Here is an 11119-nt window from a genome sequence, read left to right as displayed (position 1 = left end):
TCACAGGTGACAAATGTAGCTGAAACAACCATTGTGACCATATTCTTTTCTTCCTGTTTAGACAGAAAAAAAAGACACCTAATCCCATCTGTATGAACTTACCTCTTGCTGAGAGTATATCCATACAAACAAGAAACGCGAAAGAACGAAAAAAAATTACCAGTAAAGATTTGCCGATCAAGAACCATTCATATTCAGTCAGTATCACTGTTAAGATTGTACGTGTGCAATTCTATAAAACGTTGCAGGTGCAAGTTTACTCTCACAAAAGGATGTTGGCAAATTCATCTGATATAGGTATCATTTACATTGACACCATTCCCCAAGTGTGGTCCTGTAGAGATTCACTGATCCTGAGTTGATCATGTCGAGGTCAGCTCCAGTGGCAGAAGGGCATAAAATGTTTTCCCGAGACGTAACTAGCACCATTTGGCACACATGCATGATGAAAAGTGGATTCATCTTGCCTAGAAAACCACGATGGTCCAATCCTAAGTTTGGCATCCAGCGTGAGTCCCGCCCAACTTGGATCAAGATGTTGGCAAACACTGTACAGCCACGCCTGGTATCACAGACCGGTGGTAGACTTGGTGGCAGAACGACTCACGGGATGACAGGTGGTAGCAAAGGTGGACCTTCATCATCATCCTTCAAGGTGATTGACAGGTTGATCTGTGTTGGCAGAAAAGAGATGTAGAAATGGGGTGTGAGTGTGCACGAGGAATGGAGAGTGTATAGGGGAACTCTGCCCTTCCATTTGTATGTACTGTATAACCAGAAATTTCTGCATGCATGAAACTGCATGCAAAGGTCTTGTCTATACAATGCACTGACTGTTAGTAGCAACTTGCGAAAGTTTCATGCTGCGAAAAGTGCCGTCGGCTCTGATTCAAGAAAGTTTCATGCTGCGAATGTTTCAGGTTTAATATCAGAGTATGGCATTGACGGGTCTGGTTCACACCACTTGTTGAAAACTATGAAAAACTCAATTGGAGCAAACTGGAATGGGGTTGAATGAAATTCTTCAAACATTGTCCAGGGTATGTGTAAGCACAGACCACTTGACTGTTTGTGCTCTGATCCTCACAAGAAGCAAATCGGGATCATCTTTGTGGGTTAATGACAACTTGTTCATCCGAGGAGACCTCCAATTAATCAGCCCGTTGAAGACGAGTCACGAGTATACTCGGGCAGGTGTCTATGGGAAATGTGTCTGGTAAGGCAAAATCAGATAATCCTAAATAGGTCAAAGGGTGTGTACAGTTCTGGTTGAGGTGAGGATTTCGCTTTTAACGTTTTGCGAGATATTCAGAAACCACTCTATGAGATGACAAAGAGAATGCAATTCTGAGGGGTATCAAAAGTTTATTTGATGAAAATCGGTTTTGAAATGGCTGAGATATCCAAAAACAAGGTGAAACGAAGAAATCCTAATAAAAGGTGTGGCCTGTCGCCTTTTATTATTATCACTTTTTTGGATATCTCAGCCATTTGAAAAACAATTTTCATCAAGTAAACGTTGAATCCTTCTTAAAATGAAACGCTCTTTCATAATTCATAAGAGGTTTCTCATTATCTCACTTAGGAATGTTCAAAACATTAATCCCCACCTCAACCAGTAGTGTACAGTCCCTTTAATATGCCATTTGTAGGACATGATGTTTTGCCAGTTTAAGGAGGAAAACAGACAGAATTGGCTCAGCTGGTCTCCTGGGTTTTGAACCAGTAACCCACTTGTTTGTAAGGCAGATTATAGATTAAACCAGCTTGCTTCCCTAAAAGGGGGGGGGGGGGGGGGCACTAATGAATAATGTACAAACAAAGCTAATTCTTGGCAGAAGTCACACAGCTGCCATGTTGGGAATGGGCAGGTGAGGCCATTTGGCTTGCCATGGCCATACGCAGGCTTACAACACACGAGTGAAATGAGCAACTACAGCTCACTCATTTTGCTACAATGGCTAAATCTACTTAAAGGACAAGTCCACCTTCATATACATGTGGATTGAGTGAATGCAGCAATATTAGTAGAACACATCAGTGAAAGTTTGGGGAGAAGACTACTACAGTGTATGATGTCATATGCGTACAACCATATAAAGAAAATAAAAAGAGAATTTCACAAAACTTTACTTTTTGAATAGAGTGTACATTTCTTCGACTTGTTACTGACATACGTTAAGGGTAATATTATTCCCCTTACCTTCTGAAAGAGAGAAGTCAAGTGTTCTTTTGTTATGCGAGAAAAGTCTTTATTCTTTCTTTATATCGTTGTACTCATGTGACATCACAAGCTATAGTAGTCTTCTCATCCAGCCTTGAGTGAGCAGAAAATTCAAAAATTCATAACTTTTGAACGGATTGTCCGATTTTCCTCAAACTCTCAATGATGTGCTCTACTAATATTGCTGCATTCACTCAACATTCATGTCTATGAAGGTGAACTTGTCTTTTAATTTCTAATGCGAGACTACTGTCTTCAACAAGGCTCAATCATAAATTTGTTGGCGAATAGATTTCATTCAAAAAGAGAAGAAAAAAAAATGGTGTGACATGATGAAAAAAGTCAGTTTTGCAAAATATTTGAGTATGACTCAGAAGATGGGAAATGATCCTGGAAAAAATAAGATGAAATAGAAAAATCAATGAAGACAAGAAAAGACTAGGAAGGTGATGAGACTTGAGAAAAAGAGAGACAAAAGAAGTGTGTGAGACAGAGGAAGTGAAAAAAATTCAAAATCAGAAAAGAAGAGGAAAGCCAATAAGAAAAACACGGAGGATACGAAATAGACAGGCTTAAAAGAAGGAAGACAAAAAGAGACAGGATTAAAGTTTGAAGAAGGAAAGATAGAAAGAAGAGGAAAGATAAAAAAGAAGAACTAGAAGAGTAAGAAAAAAGAGAGACATGCATTATTTCCTAGGCTGCCCAGTACAGTCGGCCATCTATTACCGATCTAAAATGTCTTGACTACCCATTTCAATTAGTAGGTCACATCTCCAGTTTTCCAGGCTGTAATAGAATCCTCTTTGGACTGATGCAAGGAGATGGCAGTTTTCAATTTCAAAAGCTTGCAGCAAAAATCAGCAAACCTTTTACTTCATGACGATGCCAGGAAATGGACAGTATTTGCCCCTCTCTGCCAGCGATACGAACAAGAAGAAGAAGAAGAAAAAAATAATGTGAGTCGCTGACAAGGAGTCCGAACATCGCCTTCTGCAAATGTAACGAGCAGTTCCAGATGGGCACGGCAAATTAAGGCGCCGCTGCCGACACAGAAAGTGGCGCTGCATTACCTGATGCACGTCCTATCTACACGCAGATGACGCGTATCTCCGTGGTGGCAAGCGGCGGCGCCAGTGCCGGGGCACTCGCAAAGCTAAAGCGGTCACGCAGCGAGGGATGGCTTTTAAACAGTGTGACATTTTCTGTTGTGACAGGTCTGCTTTACATGATGCGCCAGGCATGCCAAATACCAGCTTACATTTACAACTAGAGCAGAAAGCAACACTCTGGGAGAGCCCATTTCTTTACATTAACTCGTCTGCGCTGCAGCTACTGTCCTAATTACAAGGCTAGAAAACTTTCACCCATTCTTTACAACTGTGCTGAACAAGTCTGACAAAAAGTGCCGCTTTCTCCGCACTCAACATCTGGCTACGCACACAGTTGCATTAATATGTCATCACACCAACTTCTGGCGATCTATGTGCCATGCATCTTCTACAGGAAATGCAGCAGACCGGGGCTTTGGACTTAGCATAAATTTGTCTTTCGTGAAATCAAGAACTCTACTGGAGAAATGCAAGAAGTTGCAATATTGCAAGAAAAAGTTGTGTGTATATGAACATATACAAAGACTCACACATATTACATTCATACATCCATAAAGACTGATATGTCATACACATTATCACACACATACCTGAAACATGCATGAACACACCTATGCACATACATACAGCTTTACGCCGTGTATGAGTGTGTTCAAAGAGTATGTTCACATTGATGGCTAAAGACACATGTCAACTTATAATAAACCACTGTTGGGGCTTCCCTGGATAAAGAATACTGACTGACTGACTGACTGACGGACTGACTGACTGACTGAATAAATGAATGAATGAATGAATGAATGAATGAATGAATGAATGAATGAATGAATGAATGAATGAATGAATCAATCAATGAATCAATGAATGAATAAACAATAAATGATCTTCATGGCTGACAATATGCAGAGCAATGAATAAGAGAGAGATTTTGCCAGAGACTATTAAAGGTGACAAAATATCCTTTCATCTTCACATCAGTGACAACACTGCACAACTGTATGATAATGGACACGAGATTGCGCCGAACCCTGGGATATAATGGTACCCTTATGTACGGCGTGCCGAATCAAATGTATAATCTCTCTTTCTTTCTTTGACATAGAATTCCAAAAAAAAAATCAGACATTTGAGTACAGGTATGTGGATTGATCTGCTCTATACTTGCACACAAAGAACAGCGCAATCTGCCTAGCAATAAATGGAAACGATGAAGAGGTCTTCATACATGCATTCACTTTACACTTGGTTTAGAATAAAAGACATTTCAAATAATACACAGAATCATTCCTATGGTATAACAATTCTATTCACGACACACACTCAAAAAGAAAGAGGACAGTATTTGTGAATGGGTGACACGATATTTGCTCCTGCGACAATTGCTCCGGTCTTATTTTCTCTAAGGACTTAGGGTTAGGGTTCGGGTTGTGATAGGGTTTTAGGTTAAGTTTGATGTGAGAATTAGGATTAGGGTTATGTTTATGGGTTGAATTTACGTTTGGTTTAGCATGCAGATATATCATGGGAGTAATTGTCGCAGGAGCAAATGTCATGGAACCTGTGAATGACGTCACAAAAAAGTAGAAAACCCAAGCAAGGCAGTCCTTCTAATATTCCTGATCTCTCCCACAGCTGTCAAGAACTTTCATTCTGCTTGACATCTATTAATTTCCCCAAATGGTGATATAATCTAATTTACTTGAAAAAAAAAAGAAAAAAAAAAGAATAATCAGCTGCGCAGAACAACTGTGCTTTCTTTTTTAGTCATATGGGGTACATGCTCATTCAATATGCTCAAAATATGGGTGGGTTGTTTGGGAATGCTTCCTTTCTCTCTCTCTCTCTCTACTCTAAACACAGAGCACGCTCCTTGGAATTATAACTTTCATTGCTGGAAGTCTAATCAATACCCTCCTCCCGGCACGTAATCACAGCGACACACGTCCAGGGGCTGTCATTCAGAATCTGACTTTTGTAGTGAAGGTTCTCCCCATTGTCTTCACCTCTTCGCTTATTCTCTTTCTCTCTCTTCTCTCTCCCTCTTCCTACTTTTTCTTTCTCTCCCCTCTCTCTCTCTCTCTTTTTCTCTATCTATCTATCTATCTATCTATCTTTCTATCTATCTATCTATCTATCTATCTATCTATCTATCTATCTATCTATCTATCTATCTATATTATATCCATATTAGTGGAAAAGTGAGCAAAGAAAATGGGATTCCATCGGGATTCGAACCCGAGACCTCCGGATTGCTAGACCGGTGCTCTACCGACTGAGCTATAGAAAGCCCTAGTACAGTGTTCGTCCCAGAAACCCTTAATTCTCAATGCTCGGGTGGTCAGAAGCTATAGCAGTGTGTATGTGTGTGACACACACGCACACACTTGAACCTGGCATAAACCCGAAGGATAATTCAACTTGGGGATAAATGCGAGGGATCACCGAAGTGATGCAGCTTTTTGAGTTTGTAACAAATAAAGACAGAATAAACTGACCAGAAAGAATATAAATTATTAGTGGAAAAGTGAGCAAAGAAAATGGGATTCCATCGGGATTCGAACCCGAGACCTCCGGATTGCTAGACCGGTGCTCTACCGACTGAGCTATAGAAAGCCCTAGTACAGTGTTCGTCCCAGAAACCCTTAATTCTCAATGCTCGGGTGGTCAGAAGCTATAGCAGTGTGTATGTGTGTGACACACACGCACACACTTGAACCTGGCATAAACCCGAAGGATAATTCAACTTGGGGATAAATGCGAGGGATCACCGAAGTGATGCAGCTTTTTGAGTTTGTAACAAATAAAGACAGAATAAACTGACCAGAAAGAATATAAATTATTAGTGGAAAAGTGAGCAAAGAAAATGGGATTCCATCGGGATTCGAACCCGAGACCTCCGGATTGCTAGACCGGTGCTCTACCGACTGAGCTATAGAAAGCCCTAGTACAGTGTTCGTCCCAGAAACCCTTAATTCTCAATGCTCGGGTGGTCAGAAGCTATAGCAGTGTGTATGTGTGTGACACACACGCACACACTTGAACCTGGCATAAACCCGAAGGATAATTCAACTTGGGGATAAATGCGAGGGATCACCGAAGTGATGCAGCTTTTTGAGTTTGTAACAAATAAAGACAGAATAAACTGACCAGAAAGAATATAAATTATTAGTGGAAAAGTGAGCAAAGAAAATGGGATTCCATCGGGATTCGAACCCGAGACCTCCGGATTGCTAGACCGGTGCTCTACCGACTGAGCTATAGAAAGCCCTAGTACAGTGTTCGTCCCAGAAACCCTTAATTCTCAATGCTCGGGTGGTCAGAAGCTATAGCAGTGTGTATGTGTGTGACACACACGCACACACTTGAACCTGGCATAAACCCGAAGGATAATTCAACTTGGGGATAAATGCGAGGGATCACCGAAGTGATGCAGCTTTTTGAGTTTGTAACAAATAAAGACAGAATAAACTGACCAGAAAGAATATAAATTATTAGTGGAAAAGTGACTAATAAGTCACTAATAATTTATATTCTTTCTGGTCAGTTTATTCTGTCTTTATTTGTTACAAACTCAAAAAGCTGCATCACTTCGGTGATCCCTCGCATTTATCCCCAAGTTGAATTATCCTTCGGGTTTATGCCAGGTTCAAGTGTGTGCGTGTGTGTCACACACATACACACTGCTATAGCTTCTGACCACCCGAGCATTGAGAATTAAGGGTTTCTGGGACGAACACTGTACTAGGGCTTTCTATAGCTCAGTCGGTAGAGCACCGGTCTAGCAATCCGGAGGTCTCGGGTTCGAATCCCGATGGAATCCCATTTTCTTTGCTCACTTTTCCACTAATAATTTATATTCTTTCTGGTCAGTTTATTCTGTCTTTATTTATATTATATCCATATACACTTTTGTATATCTTTTTCTCTCTCACTTTCTTCATCTCTTTATATATTACATATCTTTCTCTCTCTCTTTTTCTCTATCTATCTATCTATCTATCTATCTATCTATCTATCTATCTATACTATATCCATATATCTTTTTCTCTCTCACTTTCTTTATCTCTTTATATATTATATACCTTTCTCTCTCTCTCTTTTTCTATCTCTTTATATATTCTATGATATATTTTTCTCTCTCTGTCACATCATCTGGTCTACTGTAAAAGTGGATATTTTCGCGTGAGTAATTTTTTGCACTCTGTCGAGTATATAGAACAGGTGACATGTTCATATCGTATCTTCAGTATGTACTTCAGACATACCAAATATACTTCGTATGTTAGTATCTTCAGTATGTACTGCACAATTTTATATATAATATTATCCATTCATGGTGAATCTCTTATTTCTCAAGGGAGCATGGAACACAAACTTCAGAACAGCATAATATGCATTAAAAAATACCTGGAAAAACTAAGGTGTAATGCAAAATCCATGAAATCATTCAGGACCTTTCACAAATACAAAAATACTACAATGTTCAGTGCTCTCCCACTATTAAAGCCCTCTGTTACAAGTGATATTATATGCTATTCCTTTTTTATGATGGCAAGTATTTTTTTCTTCTTAAACTGATGTGAATTTTCAGTTGGAAACACGGATTGAAAACACTCTAAAAAACATATCTGCAAAAATCCCCCCAACAAAACAAACCTGCATACTTCTGTGGTTGGGAATTTGCTCACAACTACCTCAGCAACCGCAACCCATACTGACAAGACAGTATTTATTCAAATTCATGAAATTCTTTCGTCGAGGTGTTTTTATTGCAACTGATTGACAAATTGCCCTACATTGACGTAAATAAGCACCGAATTGATCAGTGTTTTAGTAGTAGCCATGATAAAAAAATCATGGGCGTACATACTTGAGCAGGATTCGAACCCAAGACCTCCTGATCTCCGGACAGGCGTCATCTCCACTAGACCACCTAGCTTCCGCCGCACAGCAAGTGTTGGTTCTAATCCTTATAAATAGCATGCAGCGGGTACTGCGTCATTCAAATTCATGAAATTCTTCCGTCGAGGCGTTTTCATTGCAACTGATTGACAAATTATTAACATCGATGTTGGGCAATTTGTCAATCAGTTGCAAGACAGTATTTCTTTTGAATCATGGTGGCCTGCAATGATTAAAGACCAACAACAGACCTTCACCTTCCGACAATATACATCATTAATGGTCCATCGTTGCGCAGGTGTCATTAACAAATGCTTCACTCGACATATGCTTTCATCTCATACATAATAGGTCATTTTGTGTAGACTGCTTTTAAATATTCAATTTTTGAACTTTCAAAGCTGATATTAAAAGGATTTAACTGTTGACATTCACAGATTCTTTGCAGTTTTGCTTTTCTTAATTCTCATTACAGAATGTCATCATTCCACTCTGTACTTCCATGCTCTATTCAAGATGGTTTTATGAACATATGCAGTATTACCGGTACAAAAGTGGACATTTTTGCATGGGTGATGTTTTGCACTTGGTGGGGTAGATGAATTTCAGGTTCTTACTTCTGCAGAATTGATATAATATATAAAGTAGCATTACATACACTAAACAAAAAATGTGTGTGCTTTATATTTTTCACACTAGTTTCATAATGCATGAAATGCACAAAAAATTCCACTACCACTTTCACAGTATGCTACAGTTCTCCTGCCCAAAACACCAATCCAATATATGTCATTCAGAGCCATACAAGAGTAAACTGCAATGTCTAATTGCTTTTATTCTGCAATGAAACCTCATTGGGACATGGTTACCGGTTCAAATAAGTGGTAAGTGGAAGTGGTAATAAGATTTGTATAAATCATATGAAGATTTCCAAAGGCTGGGGACAAAAGTGTTGGGTTTGCTACTGAACAATGCCAAACAAAACCTTGGAGTGTCATTTATGAACATATCATCAGATAGTAAGCAGTCTGAAGCCCTTTTTACAGTCTTGTGTTTCTTAACCCCGTACTTTCTCTGACCCAGGACTATCGTTAGTACCGTACCAATTTTTCAGCTTTTTACACTCGCCAATAAATCCTGTACTATTAAGCTCTTGTCCTGGGCTAAGGAGAAAACTGACCTTTTTACACTCCTATTTTTTAGCCCCGTATTTTCCAAACCATATGAATATTCATGATTACACTGTGCACTGTTCAAGTACAAGCACGCATCGGCAGCACTTGATTATCTCGTTTCTGATTGGTCAGTGGGGGTCGGACTTCGTCTCCGTCGCTTAGCCCCAGATTATTTTTTCGTTCTGTTTACACTCGCTTCCTTGGCACCGCAATTGCGGTGCTAACCCTTCTATTTTGCAGGGCCAGATAGTACAGAATTATCGGTGGGGCTAGCCCACTTTCGTGAAAACAAGTGTAAACAGAAAGTGGGCTAAGGAAAGTCTGGTACCAACGGTGGGGCTAAGGCCCCCCCCCCCCCCTTAGCCCCACCGTTGGTACGGGATTAAGCAAAAATTTGCAAGTGTAAAAAGCCCTTTTGACACTTTCATCCATTCCCTGTGTATGATATTTTGAAATCTTCAGAATCTTTGTAAAAGACCTATATCTATCATGTTCCAATCGGCAGCGGGCTATCTGTTTCCATCAAAACAACTCCATCTTCATCTGAAATACAGGTCCTGTAAATGTTATGGGCTAACATCAAAACATACTTCAGGGTTAGGGCACGATGCTATCATCAATGTGAATAAAGATTTTCTTTACAAAAAAAAAAGGGAATTTAACACAGAAAATTTTGATTAGAGTAAACTTCATTAAATAGGGAAATTAAAGAATTCAAGAAGTGGAGAAATTTATACTGTAAAAGTGGTTTCTTTCGCGTACAGATACTTTCGCGTGTGTTTAAATTCGCGGTCAGCAAAATCTGTGTGTGTGTGTTGACCATCAATACCATCAATACCTGCAATGCGCAGAATTTTCGTGTGTGCGCAACAGCGTTGTAACAAGCGGTGAGTTCAAAACATTTTCTTGCGTGGTTAATTTTGCGTGACTTTTCAAAACATTTTCGCGTGATGTTAAATTCGTGGTTCAACCTCAAAATGCGAAAAGCGTGAAAATAAAACCACCGCGACAGAAACCACTTTTACAGTATTCAAATATAGATCTATATCATTTTTTAAAGATATAGATGTATGGTATGAAGCACAAATTATCTTCCAGTTTCAAGAACTGAAATCTCTATTCAGTGTTTTTAACAATTGGCAAGAGAGAGGGTAGGTACATGTTATCTACATACAAAAAGCTGACTCTTTGAATCAGCACATTTCTACATATCTGACATCCCCTCCCCGCCCCTCATCATCATCAAACTGCCTCTTTTTCAAGTTCCAGTCCTGTTTGACACCCACGTGTATCTCGCGGGCTGTGCTAAAACCATGCGACCCCCTGAAAATCATGGCGACTTATTAGGGCCTGTGGGGACTGTCCCGCAATTGCAACCAAAATGAGGCTCGGGAAACAAAACTCTTGTTCTCGTGTGACCGAGTACTTGACTACTCTGATCAGCAGAAATAAATGGGCATCAGAACATTGGAGCTTGAATGCGTGAAAGGATCAAGACTCCATGAAAGGGTTGTGTCATTTCACGAGACCATGAACATTCAAAGTGTGTAATCTCATCAAAACGGGTTGCTATCCAAACTAAATAGCAAAGAATGTCATTTCATCTACATGTATGAATATGTACACCTCACACATCAAATCCTAATCACAATCATAAAAACTTCTGACAGCTTTTCTTTTTCTTTTTTACCAGGCAATTCCAACAAAAT

At 39.6% G+C, this 11119-nt stretch overlaps 1 protein-coding gene across 1 annotated transcript in view; it reads right to left on the bottom strand.

Annotated features, from left to right (window-relative positions):
* Positions 1-11119, bottom strand: part of LOC139720821 (transformation/transcription domain-associated protein-like) — a 35521-nt gene that overhangs the window by 939 nt on the left and 23463 nt on the right. Inside the window, exon 12 of the mRNA XM_071632157.1 lies at positions 1-672. This exon is cut by the window's left edge and continues 939 nt beyond it. The gene's annotated coding sequence lies outside the window, so the exon portion shown is untranslated. The remainder of the gene's footprint in view (positions 673-11119) is intronic.

The sequence above is a fragment of the Diadema antillarum genome, unplaced genomic scaffold (assembly GCF_040938485.1).
Source record: "Diadema antillarum isolate AM-2024a unplaced genomic scaffold, OU_Dant_1.0 scf00000134, whole genome shotgun sequence".
Classification (NCBI taxonomy): Eukaryota; Metazoa; Echinodermata; class Echinoidea; order Diadematoida; family Diadematidae; genus Diadema; species Diadema antillarum.
The sequence above is the reverse complement of the archived record's forward strand: the minus strand, read 5'-3'. Positions and strand labels throughout refer to the sequence as shown.